Here is an 18,358-nt window from a genome sequence, read left to right as displayed (position 1 = left end):
CAAAGAGTTTTACAATAAAAAGTTCAAAGATCTTATGAAGCAGTATAAAATTAATATATGTACTCTACGTTCAGCAACCTGAAAGAATTCATATATGAGCGTTTTAACCGAACACTTAAAACTAATTTGTGGCGTCAATTTTCTGCTCGTGGGAACAACAAATGGATCAACGTGCTAGAAGAATTCTTAAATACATATAATAATACTAAACATTGGACAATTAAAATGAAATCTGTTGATGTAACTGCTGCTATTGAAAAAGGACTGTATCGAAATATATATTCAAATCCCTTCGAATGCAGCAGGGAGAACGAAAATCTAAGTTCAAAGTTGGAGATAACGTTCGAATTAGCAAACACAAACATGTGTTTGAGAAAGGTTACACCACTAACTGAACAACAGAGATTTTCACTATAAAATCTGTACAAAATACGGTTCCTACGACCTACAGACTAGTATACTATCAGGACCAGCCAATAGAAGGTGGATCCTACGATGAAGAACTCAGCGAAGTTAAATATCCGGATGTTTACCTGGTAGAAAAAATTATAAAAACACGTGGAAATAAATTATATGCAAAATGGCTGGGCTTTGATAGCTCTCACTATAGCTGAATAAATAAATCTGATTGTCGCGTAATTATCAAATATTCGCGCCAGAACATTGATAATTCCAAGCTCTACCATACCAGAGGTGCAGCTATCGACGCGCCCTCTGATACTCGGAATTTCAACTCTACAGCCAACAACGCGGCAACAACCCATACTCTACAACACATGTTATAGAAAACCACGTGCTAACAGCGTTTATTTACACTCAGTTAATCGTGCTAAATATTGTGCATCACAAATTCATAAAAATCAATTACAGTTCACTGATTCATCAGGTATTTTCTATAAACTATATTTTTTAATTGTTCCATTAATTTCACACATAAATTCTGTGATCATTTTTGTTGTGTTGACCGCGTGGTGAACTAACCTGCCGGCTATATCTATATACATACTCGATATCCCGTGACTTTGCACACTCAAACAATTTACTTTCTGTTCACAAGTTACCGTATAATTACAATCTTAAATTATTACTCATCATATAATTATTTTACTCGTACTCTATGACAAGTGATATTACTGATGTCATCATTCAGTCATTCAGTCATATTAATCTTTAAAATAAATACCAAATTTTATTTGTGAATGCAAAGGAATATTTCGCTTAGCAGTTCAAGTTAAGACTCGGCACTCGACTCGTCGATATCACAACTGTGTGCTCGATTCAAATTACAATCACCATGTTGTAAAATAAAATTTACTATACTCGCATAAGTCATACTCGACATTTTTGTGACAATGGTGAACTATTAATTGTTACTAATTTACTCAATTCTGCGCTCTATCTAAATAATTAATCCACGTGCACGGTGCCGGGAACAATATAAACTCACCTCTATAAAATTCAATCGAAATCTCATTCATATAACTGCGCTCTATAATGGTATATTATTTCATGTGTACGGTGCCGTGATTTATACTAAACTTTGTTTAAAATTGTTATTGGTTGTGAAATCCATACTCAGTTAATTTTAAATTCTATTCGACTCGAACATTCACACTCACTTACTGTCAATGTATTACAATCAAATTATGTGCTAATTGTGCATTATAAATTATACTCGTGCTCAGATCATGTACTCAATGCTATTATCTGTGATTTATTTTTATTAAATATGGACAATACACCAAATCAGTGACTTACACTTTCTTTCGCCATCCCGATCCAGCAAAATAAATATTTAGTGTAACTTTAAGTTTAATATTTTACACTGATCTATAAAAAAAATGTATTATATTTTTGAAATAATAACAAAGTAATTTTTTATCATGTGGATATGTTTTATTTTTTTTACTAGTCTAATAATTTATAACTACTTTTTACATTTTTCGTCTTTTGTTTGGTCTCGGTACAGTCATAATTTCATCTCTTGACACTTGGTAACCCCATAGTACAGTATCAGTGCTGTTTAACAGAAGCTGACGTTTGTCATCTTCCCAACTTAAAGCTATCTTATTCTGAACTATTGTACTAACACTATGTTTGTTACTTTTAATAACATATTGTTCCTTACTTAAATTAACATGATCTTCTAAATATCGTTTAAAATCTTCAAAAGTGATAGTTCGCAAAGTCGGGCGTTTAATACCTTTGGTTCGCTTTTTTACCTGATCGTCATTATAAATTTTAAAAGCATACAACTTCGCTCTAAGCCCAGTGAATTCTGTCATAATTTTACCATTATTCTCATCCTTCATCAGACCTATAACTCTTTTATTAACAAGTGGTATGTTGTAAACATTGTCAGGTGGATAATCAGAGGTGTCAAACTTTCTGAGAAAAAAAAATTTAGATCTGTTCTGATCAAATCAGATCAAATTAGATCAGCTCGGATCAAATTTGATCATAATTTATATTGAACCCAGATCAGAGTAGATCTGATTTGATTTGTTCAGACCAAACTAGATCTGATCAGATATGACAATTTTCTTCGGGAAAAAATATTCCAGATCTACCCTGATCAAATCTAATCAAGTCAGATCAACCTAGATCTAATCAGATCAACATTGATTAAACTATCAATTTATGAAGTAAATATAAATAGATCTAATTGGACCTGTACGGATCTAACCAGATCTAAGCAGATATAACTTTTTCTCGGGAAAAAAGTTCAGATCTGCTCTGATCAGATTAAATCTGTACAGATTATAAAGAAATATTTCTTCACATTATATTATAATTATAAGATTAACTAGCTGAATTTTGACACATTTACTTAAATGTTGATAATTGTAAAAAGTCTATCGTAATTAAAATAAATACATTTTCTTGTTTATTCATCCAATGATTTTTTTATTATAGAAAATATAAACATGATAATAATCTACTATCGATATTATCTGATATTCATATAGGTACTTCATATACATAAATACATAACTTTCTTGGGTAAATAAGTATAAAATACTTTAAGGAAAAATCCTTTATGTATCTTGAAATGAGATTACTTTCATTATTGTTTATAAAGAAGTAATCCTTTACATTTGTACAAAATGTTTCGTTTTGATTATAACCATTTTTATTTAACAAAAAATCAATCTAATTTGTGGAAATATTTCATTACTTATACTCATTTTATATTACCGTCGAGATCAATAACTATTGGATATTTTGTTTTATTTAAATTAGTATCTTCTTAATTATAAGTTAATTTGTATTATTCGGAGAAGAGTGATCTTCATTATGAAGCTCTATTAAGCTAAATTTCAATTGTATCATTTAAAGGAGAAGATGAAGCAGATCTCATATGGAATATGAAACGTTTACTTTTAATTTTAATGGCTTCAATTCTATATATTTTTTATTATTGTGATATATTTAATATATTTTTAATCAGACATATCAATTTTAATTAGGATTGAGATTAAAAAACAGGTCTATTTAGATCTAGCGAATTAAATTAAATTTGATCTGAGCAGATCTAAGAGTGTTTTTTATTTACCTTGACCTGTTTAGATCCAAGCAGATCTATTCTGATCAGAGTAGATCCAATTTGATCTAAACAGATCTGGCCAAAATGCAGATCTGTTCAGATCTGAAACATCAAATCTGTTCAGATCTAAAACATCAGATCTAATTTGATCTGAATAGATCTAAATTTTTTTCCCAGGTTGCCGGTATCACGCTTGATGATCTCATAGATATCTGGTACAATGAAACAGTAAATAAGACTATCCGTGTCAGTGTACATTAGTTTTGATTTACCGTTTGCAAAATTTTATTTCCCTCGCAGATTTGAATCACGGTGGGAACACCGTGGAAGTGTGAACACCGTGGATCCACCGTGGTTACACGGTGGGTTTGTTTCATTTTACCACCATGTATACACAGTGTATCCACTGTGATTACGCTGTGTATCCACCGTGATTCCACGGTGGCTTTACCACCGTGTATACATCGTGTTTCCACTGTGAAAACACCGTGTACACACGGTGGTAAAGCCATCGTGGAATCACGGTGGATACACCGCGTAATCATAGTGGTAAAATAGAACAAACCCACGGTGTTTCCACCGTGATTTAAATTTGCGAGGGTTCACATAATTATAATGAAAGTCATACATGTAAGTTTTTGATAGATCTAATATACAAAAACTAAAATAAATTGGTTTGTCAAAGCGTACTTTTGCCGCCTTCAATTCAATAATTATCATATTTTTGTCAAAAATAGTAAGACTATGGAAGTTAGGCTTACAAATATAGTCAGCAGCGCCATATCTACCGGCCCATCTTGTTACTATATGAATCTCTTTGTATTTTCTGACATTTTCCATAGTCTTACCAAACCAGCATTATTCATAAGTTTATAAAAGTCCTTTTCAAACTCATTTCGAGCAGCTTTTCTGCAATTTGAATTTTTATCGATATAGGGCTTGAGCCAGAATGACCGTTCAAATTTTAAAACTCTGTGAATCTTTGTTAATTTTAATCCTAAATCTAAACATCGACGTAAATTCTTATAATGTATAACATGATTTTTTTGTCATATAAAGTTGTCGATAATTTAATATACTTGCTACCCGACAGTGAAAAGTGTTCAGGACATAGTGGTAAATCTTGATGTAGATGATGCAATTCCTGAGGATATTGTAGATCAACTTCTAATACATAGCCAACACTATCGATGTCGTTTCAAAATTGATCTATGTTATCGACGTTAAAGGATAGATTTTCAGGCGGGTAAACCCATTTAAATGAACCTTTTGGTAGTGGCATACTCATAGCAGCACCATTCAAATTGTTTACATCGTAATACATTAAATAGGATTCAGCTTTATTAGAATCCAAGCTGGATCTCATGTAACGATTATTTGCCACTGCATACCTATTTGTACACTAAGATACACCACCCCTGATACCTTTTTCATTGAAAAGCATCATTTCAGGATCAGTAAATAACTCGAGTTCAACATTTGTATATTTTAACATTGCATCGAAAGCGAGTCCCAGTGCCGTGTAGTAATGTAAAGGATCTAAGTTATAGGTAGCCATGCAACTATCTCTGAAATTTTGAAATACGTTAGCTAAAAGAAAGACATCTGTCTTTAAATATAAATCTGAATATTCCCCTAATGTTTTGATATTAAATTTATTCCAAACTAGTTGAGCGAGGGTATAATCATTATCAGATACACCATCGTTCGATAAATTAGAGTAAAATAAGTCCTAATCGGGCAACTGCTTGTCATTAAGTTTGTCAATACTAGTTATGTACTTGTATGAGAATACACCCTTTCGAGTAACTAATTTAAATGTTTCCGGATCACTGTAATGTTGTTGAGTTATCTGTTTATCACAATCATTAAAATTAGATGCTAATTTGTCAAGACTAGATGCCATAAACCTGAATGAATCTATAAAACGTAAGCGAACTGATGTATTTTCAACATATTTCGTAAAAGATATATGACGTTCTTTGTTGATTGGTAATAATGTAATTTTACCCTCCAAAACTGTTGCTAAAGATTTTATTATAAAATGGGAACCATAACCAGATAAATTATGAAATGCTATTGGTATAGTGTGAGATTTTCTATAATTAATATTACAAGATAAGTGAGCTGGAACGCGATAATTATCAATAAAATGACAGTGATCATAGCATTTATCTGTAGCAGAAGTTATAGACTTTTCACAAGTATAACAAACAGTCGCTTGCTTATGACTCTCTTTTTGATGTCTGGCAGAGATTTCATAGCAACAGGATTTTTAAGCATGATTCGACTTCTAATGCTAAACATTCTAATTTTTTTACAATCCACTTGATGCAGGTTTGCTATCGATTGAGTTCGAATTTAAATAAATTGTTATTATAACTGCAAAAACGATAAAATGCTATACTATGTGGTACATACTTGTCAAAATTATCATTTTCTTGGGTCTCAAATGTACATTCTAGGTCTGCGTCGACAACAAACGGTACAGTATCTTTATACTGATAATTTTTAAACTTTAAAATTTTATTTTCTCCAGTAGGATATGTCATGTGAACGATATTCAATAAGAAACAGTCTTTTTATGGTCTTCAAAGGATTTTTCTAGTTTAAAATGATTTAAGCATCTATCACAAAAAAATAATTTGTTTTTCGAAGCTGTTATCTGACTTTTTACTAATCGTGAGAGATTATTAATTAGAGCAAAATATATAGATATATAGGCTCATAATCTTTGTACTCATTACTCGTCATATTCAAATTAGCATTAGTTTGTACCATTAAAAGGTGGACTGTTTTTCAATTCGTTTTACAATAAACATTTAAAGATAGTGGAATTATAATACTTTTTTCAGAATTTTTTTGAAGTTATACTTCTTTAGGCGCGTTATGAAAAAATGATGAGAGTGAAATTTTAAGATGCGCGAGCATCTGTAACACGAAAGCTACAGGTTGAAGCGGCCTGCTAAACCGCTCATTAAGTCTCGAAAAAAAGCTACTAACAAAATAGAAATAGAAGCTCTATTAGTCGCGCATGTTGGCACGCTCGTCGCTTCTGATAATTATTTTCATATTTATCCACATGTTTCTAATATCTACATTCACAACACGTGATTTAGTTTCATACAAATTCAAATTATATATGTGCTAATAAATTATATTCAGTAGTGATATAAATTAAAATATTGTTACTTAATATAATTAATATTAAATATTATTAGATGATTAATGTTCAATATTTATTATTGGTTATTCAATATTTACAAAATAAAGAAATAAATTTAAGAAAAAATTTTTGATAAAAATTGAAATCGAACATTATATAAAATATTGATTTTTCAATTTAATATTAAAAATTAAGAATCTTGTAATTTTTAGTACAAATCATAACATATATATTTATTATTCTCTAAATTTTATTATTAATAATTATATATATATATATATATATATATATATATATATATATATATATATATATATATATATATATATATAATTATTAATATAAAATGTATATATATATAATATAAAATGTTATTTTTTTAACTTTTCAACGCCGATATCCTTTGAACTAATCAATCGATTTTAATAGTTGACGTGGCAATCGGCGCGTTTTATTGAATTCTAGAGCTGATTAAAATTTGAAATCGCTCGCGTCAGTCGTTTCGAAAATATTTAGAAAAAACCGTTTTTTACCATTTCTTTCTCCCGCGATAACTCTCAAACGAATTATCCGATTTCGATGTTTGAGGTGGCAATCGACGCGTTTTATTGAGTATTAGAGCTGGTTAGATTTTGAAGTCGATCGTATAATTCGTTTTTGAGAAATCAATAAAAAACTAAACAAAAAATTTTTTTTTTTCGTAATTCGCCAATATTTTCGAGTCTATATGATCAAATAATCTGAAATTTTTAGGAAAGTTGAAGGCCAACAAGCTCTTTCGATTGCCACCTCAACCATCCAAATCGATTCATTAGTTCAAAAGTTACAAAGAGTTTACATACACACGCACACACACACACACACACACACACACACACACACACATACACACACTCGGACATCATTCTGAAAATAGTCAGAATAGCTTTCTAGGACCTCAAAACGTCGGCATCTGATGAAAACTCGATTTTCGAAAATCGGGGTGAAAACAATAACTTCCCGAAATTTTTGAAAATCGTCGATTTTCTTAGCGGGAAGTTAAAAATTTTTTAAAATCGTCGATTTTCTTAGCGGGAAGTTAAAAATTTTCTGAAAGTTGATCAAATTTTATCAAATTAAATTTACTTGATGTAAAATACCTCAAGAAAAATTACATTTCACATCATTGGTGGATACGAAGGCAGAAAATTTTTTTTTTTGTGAGGCAGAGAGGCCCCCTTCCAAAAAATGATAAATTATTCTTTTTTTAAAAAATTGTTTTCATCATTAAGAGTATATTTCTTTCTCTCGATAACTATTTCTGGTTTTGAAATACTCAAAAAAAAATTTTTTAGGTGCAATAACTCATTCCCCCTCGATTAATTTAATTAAAAATTGTTATTCAATAAAAAAAAAAAACAATTTCATATTTCTTATTTATCATTATTTGGAACTCAAAAAACGGGTTTATTGATTGTTTAGATTACAGATTATTTTGCATTATTAAAAAAATTTTATCAATTAAACAATAAAATATTAGTTTCGAAAATTTTTCGTAGCCAAATTTGTCCCAGATACAGAAAATCAACCGACAATTGGATGAATATATTAATTTTTTTTTTAATTTGACGATAAAAATATGAAAGAATCATTTTCTCATAATTTTCGGATGGTCCATTTTGCCCCAGGTGTCATGCGTAGGGGTAAAAATGTGCAAATATATCGGATCTATAGTAATTCGACGACAAAAAATAATTTTTTTTTTTATAAAATTTTGGGGGTAAACCATTTTGCCCCCCCCCCCCTATATATCTATATATATGTACACAGAAAAAAAGGATATCTTGACGTAAGAAATTTTTTCTTGCCGCAAGAATATTTTTTGCAATTTTGAATGAAAACGAAAATTTTCTTGGTTCAAGAGCAAAATTTTCTTAAATTTAGTCATCTTGGCATAAGATTTTTTTTATTCAACCAATATAATATATGTTTCTTGAAGTAAAAAATATTTTCTTAAAGTGAGAAAAATAAATGTTTTGCCCCAATATATAATTAATTGTCCGAAAAGTAAAATATTCTTTCTTGGAGAATAATTTATTTTGAATCAAGATGATTTGTGACTCGAGTCAAGAATTAAAAGTACTCGATCCAATGGTAAAAAGTATCTTGGCTTAAGACGCGTTTTCATTTGTTTCTCTATTAGCACTCAACTGGATAAACGGTACTATCTCTGTTGCACTTGTACATTAAATAGGAACTTTGTCCAAGCTTTTCTCGTAAACAAATGAAAGTTATCAAAAAATTCAAGTGCACTTCGCTAGTTCATAGAGTAAAGCATCGGGTCTGTGTCTTTATTTTGCGTTTAGAGCTTTTATTTCAGAGAAAAGCTGGGACAAAATTATCTGAAAACCGTCCTTAAGTATTTGTTGTGTTGCGGCAAATAAGCGTAGACGTTTGAACCAACAGCAACTGCGCTCACGGCTCAACGCAAAAATTCTCTTGGGAAAACTAACTGTACTATACTAAAGTGGCGGTAGTTTAGACTCTACATTGTACAGTGTGCTAACTAGATATGGGTAAAGTGAACAAGTGTTCAGGAAATGGTCGGATAGCATAATTGGTAAAGCTCTCGCGTGATGCCGAATCGGTCTAGGTTCGATTCCTACCATGAGCAAACAATTTATTTTTCTCAATTCGTTCATAAGCCATTTAATCGAGAGAGTTTATTCATTATCCTCTCTACTGCTGTATTGCGGTGTTCTAAATATACGCATACACTTTCCTGCTTGACAATATTTAATATTTATATTAAGTTAGATTCACTGAAAAATATAGGTCGATTTATTTTTTTAAGTAGAGTAATTTATTTTCTTGAATCGAGACTAGAATTTTTTTAAGTCAAGAAAAAAAATCATCAATGGGAGAATTCTATGTCTTCCGTTAAGTAAATATTTGCATGATTCACAAAAAGTTATTTTATTAAGCTAAGATTATAATTTATTTAAATCAAAATGAAAATTTTCTCATTACAATAGACCGTTGTCTTGAGTCGATAATGTAGTTTTCTCAAACTGAGAGTAAATGTTCTTCTGTCACGCAAAAAAAGTTCTTGGTTTGAGATGTTGATGTATATTGTGACAATTTACTATACTCACCAACCAAGACAGAAAAGTATCTTGTTTTGATAGTTTTTTTTACTCGGTTAGAAACAAAATATATTTGACTTGAAATAAATATTCTTAAACCAAGATTATTTAACTTGAATTAAAATTTACTTATTCTTGATACAATATTTTTATAATATTAGTCGAAGAAAATGTTCGTGGATTAAAAAAACCCAATTACTCAGCCCAAGAATAAAAAAATGAAGGCAAAAATTATCTTGGACCAAGTCAACCTTTTTTGCTGTGTATACATATTTTTTTTTATATATATATATCATATATATATATATATATATATATATATATATATATATATATATATATTTTTTTTTTTGTTTTCAATGATGCCAAAGATGTATAAGTGCTCACGCGCGTACATAAGTACATGCACCCTTTTTTTTTGTAAAATGAGACTCAATACCATATACATTAATCGTCAAGTCATTCAGTCTTTCAAACTGTGGGCTTTGATGAAGTGTCATAGGAAATTTAATACCTGTATAGTCTAGCACTGTACTATAATGAGGATGCGCTGATGTTCTCTCAGGATTTCCAGTGTTGAGAAGATGAATCGCAGCAATGACGCACCATAGAAAACAGTACTTATCAAAGTTTTCTATGTTGAGCACAGTTCTTTTTATCTGGATATCTCGAGGAAGCCTTACAAATGATGAACTTCCTCCTCGCAGAGGCCTGTATTTTGACATGGTTACGACCAGATTGGCGATCTCCGTCAAACTTCACCCTGTATCCTTTTGATTGAATTCTTCCACTTTGTTTAACATTTTATCGTACACAAAGTCTGTATACCACTGAGCTAAAGATGTTGCAGGTAAAATCGCTTGACTTGTGGTGTTGAACGATTTGACTTCTTCTTCAAAAGATGTATTTTTTTTTAAATTTACAAAATAGCTCAACATTCACTACAACACTTGCAACGTTTTCCAGCATTTTATCCAAGACAATGTCTCAAGACACATTTAAAATATCTCTCAAGTCAGTGTGAGAGATGTTAATTATCGATCCTGTTTTAATGTTACTGGAGAAAGCGTTCTCGAGATCTTGTCATTTAAAAAATTATTCGCACTTAAATTGCTACCTGCTACCAGCCCACTCAGTTGCAGAAACTGATTACTGTAGCAACAAAAAAATGCTATGTTTGCTTGCACACTTCGTCGGACTTGAACGGTGGTATTAGGATCTGCCAAGATTGTATTGAAGTAGTCTATTGTGTCATTACAAACACTATAACACCTCTGGCATTGCTTTTCATTCACCACCTCCAATTGCAAATCATTATATGATTGTGCTACCGTAGTTACTGAATCATGGAAAGCTATAATTAAACGTCTTTGGGTCATTTTTTAATTGTTTGATAAACACTGTGTATTAAAATTTCGGATCACAAACACTTGTGGATCAGGAATAATTATTTTATATAAAACTTAAGATGTGCTCGCATAAAGATTTACACTTCAACTGCCAATTAAGTACATTCTCACAAGCTATTTAAGCGTTTAACTATAGGTATAAGGATAATGTTATTGAAGTTTCTAAGTATTTAAAACGAGGAACGCATAGATCACAATAACCAGTGTTATTACAATGATTTACTTTGGTAGCCCCACCACTACTACCCAACAAACTGAGGACTTGAAAGATTGATGAACGCAAGTCACTACAGCTCTTTTTAATTCGACTACTCTTTCACCACTACTACTTCAATGTTGACCTACAATACGTGACTATACATTGACGGGTATACATTTGTAATAAAGTCTACGTTTCAGACTATACAACGTACAGGACATATCGGTATAATATGAATGTATTATAACCCTTATATACAAGAATTTTTGATCATTTTTGTCATCTTCTTCATAGACTGTGTGATTGCTAAATATTTTAAAAGTTTGATTGCAGCATATGTCATATTATTTGTTTAAAAATTTAAATATGAATTATTAAATATTAATGATGATTTAAATGAATATTTAAATATAAATATAAACTTTCATTTTAAATATGGTTCGATAGCAAGATGAATTTGTAGATCTCAAAGTTATCTCTCATACGTTTGAAGCCCTTCTATATGTCGTTATCATATAAAAATTGATGCATTGATAATTTGAAATTTTTGAAATTATTCTATCGACGTCAGTAATAAAAAAATGATTAGTGTGATTATTATGTTTATTATTATTCTGATATGAACAATTAAATTGAATGTTGATAACTTTTTCTATTATTTTTTAATGTATTGTCTACAGTGATGGGTTCTTCGAATTTATTTTTAATCAGCACATGACTTTAAGCTAGCTTAGATGGCACGAAAAAAAGATAATTCTCTGAGGCTCGCTTTAGCGAGCCTCCTTTTTGTACTCTTGGTATGTAAGAGATCAACAAACGATTTGAAACATTCGTGATCCCAAGTCCTCACTGCAGTCATTTGAATTCATCTAATTTGATTTCTCAAAATAATTCAGTAGATTAAGTTCTCATACATTTCCTTATAAATTTTCTGGCTCTCGTAAACTTTCTGGTGCGCAGATATCTTCGAGCGTATGATTTTTTATGTAGAAATAGAATTTCTTACTTACTTACCCTAAGATGTTGAATGTTTTACGGGTAGTAACTTAGTTTGTCTATTACTATATTGAATTTTATCTAAAGTGTATGATGGTAAGGTTAACTTAAGATGAAAGAAATTTTGAACACTGATTTAGGAGATTTAAATAATAGAATTTATTTCCCAGTGTTTATTATGTTCAGAATGGTTATTAAAGATATTTTAACGGGGTGGAAGGCTTCCACATTGCATTTGAATTTGAATTTTGACTCGCGCCAAAAGAAGCGGCCCCCTTCTTCAACAACTGCCCAATTATGAGAAAATACAGACACTGACGCGCTGGGGTCGCTCCGGTCGAGTTTTTCGACATTCAGTTTTAGGGCTTGATCAACCTGAGTAGAGAGGTACGAGGCCCAGAGACGACGAGCTGTCGGTCTCTTGGCTCATAGCTACCGCCGTGGACGGACGTGCTCTACCACTACTACCACTACCATCTTGGTTTTAATACAACTACCATCTACTACTACTACACGTGCTGTTAGTCATACGTATAATGGGCCAAGAGCATATAAGCCCACCTCAAGTGGAAACTTATTCTTTACTTGAGTTAATTAAGTTTCGTTAAATTATTTATACTATTAATAATTATTGTGGATTGGACCAGGTGGATTTGGAAAGGTTTGGAATGGATTGGTGGACTTGGAAGGAACTGGTTGGAAGTTTTGGTCATGGAGGAAAAGGTTCGGTGGAAGGAAGGACTGGTTTGGATTGGAGATTGTCGGAGTAAGTCGAGTCGTTTAATTAATGTCGGGTTAACTATTTTATTTGTGAAATGATATTTTTGAATTGATTTGTTATAATTTAGTCGAGTCAGTATTAATTTAATAAACTCAAGTTGAATCAGTTTCATCAGTCATTTTGGTTTATTGTTCATAGTTTCATTCACTATTTGTAAAGCGACTTCGTTAAATAAGTGCCATAGTTTCATAATTAAATTTATACTTAAATCATAAATTTAATAACAACTTTCCTGATGAGTTAAATTTAAGATCTCTCTCTAATTTTAATACTGTGTGGTCCAGTACGAGATTATCCTCGTCCTGAGATTACTGAACATATCTGGGCAAGTATGTAAGACACCTTTAAGTTTTAGGCATGTGTGGACCCTTGTTTTATAACGACCACATTTAGATGATAAGATAAGTGGACCCATTACAATATATATAATAAGTATGTATGAAATTTAAGTTGTAAGTATTAATATCAGAAACTATACTGAAACTGGTGATTGTTCAGACACAAATTCAAATTTGTTGTACTTGGTTCCAAGAGATTTAAGATAAAGCGAGTCTTCAGTTGCCATTCCACTCAGGCTTCTTAACTTCCCTTTGTCGCCGAGGAGTTAGTTGTTTGTCCGGGTTGGAAATTAGATGGTAAATTCATTGTTTAAATAAACAATTACTTTGGGCCTGTACTGCGTCTTTATTTTTTTGATCTCGGTTATTTGATATAATTTATCCACTTCCAATTCTTGCATTTTCTTTGTTGGCAAAATGTTTGCTAAACCGTTGACTTGGTTGATAGCTGAGAGGTCGAATTCCGACACTAAAAAATAGATGGAGGAAAATATGTTTATAGAAATTATATGTAGGAAGTATTGGTGTATGCTCGAGCAATAAGAAATAGTACTTACTTATGGAATAGTTTTGGTGATATACTCAAAGACTTGAAAATAAATGCACTTTTGTGAGAACAGCGGTAGTTTTGGCTTCAAAAGACTTACTGATGCATATGGCCACAAGAGTCACCCACTTAACTCTTATTCCTCCACTCAACTGCAGAAAAAACAAGTTGGAACTTGTCGGATGACGTATAAAGATGGAATTGCGCAGGTTCATATTCCCCCACTTGATCTCAAATATGAGCTTAGAAAAGGTTAACGACGCAGAAGGCGATGTCATCATCAAAGCATTTGCGCAGCTGCATTACCCCCCCCCCACCCAACCTCATGAAAAAAAACGAGTTCAGACACGTTCGATGACCTTATCCTTTAAAAAAGAGGTGGGGGAAGAACTAAGCCGCAAGATGGCAAGGTCATCAAGGCTTCTCGAAAGTGCTTGTCCTACACCCTGTTTGAATATTTAAAACATCCAAATCCCCATTTCAAATGAGGACTTAGGATCACGAATGTACAAGTTACCGACTGCTATTGAGGACTTCAAATATTTTCTACACTCAAATCCTCATTTCAAATGAGGACTTGGGATCACAAATTTACTATTTCCCGACCGCAGATATGGTACATTACCGACAGGTAATATCAGTGACGGTCAATAAGATAGATTATGACCCAAATCCTCATATCAAATGAGGACTTGGGATCACGAATGTACAGGTTACCGGCTGCGACTGAGGACTTTGAATATTTCCTACACCCAAATCCTCATTTCAAATGAGAAATTGGCCCACGAACAGCGGTCGGTAAAAACGAGTACTGTCATATCGGATGGGTAAAACCCCCTGTTTAACTACTCCCACGGCATTGTTGATGCAATTCAAAGTTAAGTGCAGTAAGACACAGTAGCATAGTCATGTAATGATTTGCAACAAGACGCAGTGAGTGAAGAACAATGTCAAAAGTGCCACCAAGTGTGTGTTGACACAATCAATTATTTGAATGACATTTTGTTGAATCAGCAAACAAGTGTACAAGTTAAAAGAAGTATGCAAGCGAACATTGTGCTACTGTGCTGGTATAACGATCAATTTTATCGTCTTAGTGCTCAAGTTACCTGTCAATGTGAGAAATAATTTGAGGAATAGCAAGATCTAGAAAACGCATTTGCGAATAATATCAAGACTGGCTGTGTGGTAAATCATGCCTACGCCGATTTCAGAACTTTATTAACTGATGATCAACATTTAGTAACTGTAAAAGTTACTACCAAGTGTCTACTTTTTGGATAAGAACTTCAAAAATTTTTAGCGTGGGCGGTTTTTGAGTAATCTTAGAAAAGCCAGTGACAAAAAAATTTTCAAATTTTTTTTACATTTTTTTTTTGTCTACAGGAGTGGGAAAAATTTTTTTTTCTTAACCACTATAAGGATCGGATACCTTCATTATTCAGCTTTAATTTCATTTTTTATAGACCTTGATACGTCCACTTGTCGCCGAGATATCGGTCTTCAAATGGAAAAGGATCCTTTTGCCTTTGATTATCGATATCTCAGCAACCAATGATCACGCTGAAAGTTAATGGTGGGTTTCAAAAACTTAAATAAATTTCCTTGAATGATAAGCCATTGTTTTTTCGAAAAAAAAATTTTTTCCTTTCGTCACATAAATTTAAAAATGCAACAAAAAAGAGCTTTTGCTGGTTTTTTGGAAAATCAAGCGCTGGATCGAAAATATTGTGGATGTCTAGTGAAAAAAAAAAAAAAAAAAAAAAAAAATTTATTTTTAACGTCCATTAGAAGTAAGTACAAAATCTCTTTTTTTGGTTTTTAAGTAAATCAACCGCTACTCTGTAAATATCATACATCCCCTCAAAAATCACTAAAAAATTTATAAAATTTTTCTGTTCCTTCAATTTTTTGGGTTAGTGTATAATTATGTACGATTGTATACAGATAGATCCAGCCATTTTTTCTATCCAATTTATGTATAATTTTATACAATGGTATAAAATCTTTTTTCATCGGGTTGCAAATTTAGAAATTCCAAAAAGGAAAACACTGTTGAAGAAACAGAATCATTTAACATCAGAAACAGCGAAATTTTACCTGCAACATCTCTTGCTGACGAATACAGACAATGTATATGAGAAATTGTTAAAAAAAGTTGAAGACTTCAATTAAAAAAATTCTGGATGGAGTTTGATTAAAATAAATCATTTGGTCATCACGATGTCCAAGATATGCACCTCTTCAAGCGGGCTGTATTGAATAGAGAAAATGTTGATTACTGCTTTCTCTGGTGCATCGTAGCTGCATTACATCAAGCTCGATCTGGATATCCCGAAAAGACAACTGCACATTTACATTTCAGCACAATTCTTAAGTATGAAGGTATTATATTCCCTTTATCACTCAAAGATATTCTTAAATTTGAAAAAATTAACAATTTATACATTAATATTCATGGTATTGAGTCTGAATATACCGGTACAAAAGCTGAAAAAACTTCAATCTTACCTTTGTATTTAAGTAACAATTTAAAATCTGATAAAGAAACTATGTATCTTAGAATAGTTCAACAAAATGTAAATTTAAATATATCTGAAGATTTAAAAATTTTTGCACCCAAATTTCGCTTTGCGTTAACCAAAAATTTATTTTGGTTAGTTAGAAGCCAAATATCACATTCACAGTCAAAATTATTTTTTTGTGACAGATGTTTAAATCATTTTAGATATGAAAAGCCTTTTGAAAATCACAAAGCAGATTGTTATAAAGTGAGTAAAGTTCAAATGCAATTTTCAGAAGAAAATGATTAAATTAAAAAATTATAAATGTAAAGAAACTGTCCCTTTTGTCGTATACGCAGACCTGGAATGTACACTGGAGTCATAAGATGATGATGATGGAACACAAAAGCACGTCCCACACGGTATAGCTTTCTATCGTCATTGTAGTTATGATAATAAATTATCTCAATTCAAAATAAATCGATCACCAATTGTATTGAGTGGTTTTCAAAAAGACTAGAAAATTTAGCAATTGAAGTTGAACAATATTTAAGAAATCCCACAGTTATGAAGCAACTAAATAAACAACAGCAAGAAGCTCATGATCACGCAACTCTTTGTCGTATATGCAAAGGATCATTTTCTTCAAATAAAGATAAATGATATAATCATTGTCACTTTGCGGGTAGTTATCGTGGTCCAGCACATATCTCCTGCAATGTTAATTATCCCAAATCTCACGTTACTCCAATAGTTTTCCATAATTTATCCGGTTACGATTCTCACTGTTCAAATCTCCCTCACTTTCTCTCATCCGTCTCTTCGATCGCACCCGCCGTAGATCTCTGCACCATCGATCAAGCCAAGCTTAAATCAAAGTGAAGGTTCCAGCCGCGCCACGTGGAGACCTAACAGTCGCTACAATTATGCCACAGGCGCCCTCTGGCTGATTTTTATGGTCAACTCTCTCTTACTTTTGATCGTGCTTTATAAAAAACCACGTTTTATTTTCTCTATATAATTACGCTAGGCTAATCTAAAAAATATTAATCAATCGTGTTATAAATTAATCAAAAAACTAATTAATCTATTCCAGTGATATCTGATCTATCAAAAACAGTTTTCAGTTTTAGTTTCGATCTACTTTGCATTCATTCTTGGCCTAAAGTCCTCAACCGCATGGTAAGAATGTGCTTAACCTAAATTGAATTCGCTTTTTTTCGCACATCTGCAAAATCTTGTAAATCTAGACGTAATTAAAAACAATAACTGTGATAATATAATTAAGGTGAATAAATAAAGTGAATATTTATAATTAATTAATAAACTAAGATTAATCAAAGCGTCAGTAAACGATCATTTTGAGATATCCTAGCTACCCTCGCGGTTTAGGAAATACCAAAATAATACAGGAATTGTACGGTATAAATACCGCATAAATATGGTATTACTCGAGTTATTTTGGCCAGTTTTTTTGCCGTATTATTGCCAAAAATTTACGAAATAAATTCAGAATATTTACGGCAATAAATCAGAAAAAATACGATATTTTCACAGCATTAAAACCGTAATTATACAGCATATTTATAGTATATTTTCGGCATTTCTGCAGCATCTAACCGTTCTACCCAGAAAAAAATTTATATATAATCGTATAAAATTTTATGTAGTTATATCTAATTTTATATAATTATATATAAACTTATAAAATTATATGCAACAACTGTCATGAAAAAAAAAAAAAAA

Source organism: Microplitis demolitor, chromosome 9 (assembly GCF_026212275.2).
Source record: "Microplitis demolitor isolate Queensland-Clemson2020A chromosome 9, iyMicDemo2.1a, whole genome shotgun sequence".
NCBI classification, from domain to species: Eukaryota; Metazoa; Arthropoda; class Insecta; order Hymenoptera; family Braconidae; genus Microplitis; species Microplitis demolitor.
The sequence above is the reverse complement of the archived record's forward strand: the minus strand, read 5'-3'. Positions refer to the sequence as shown.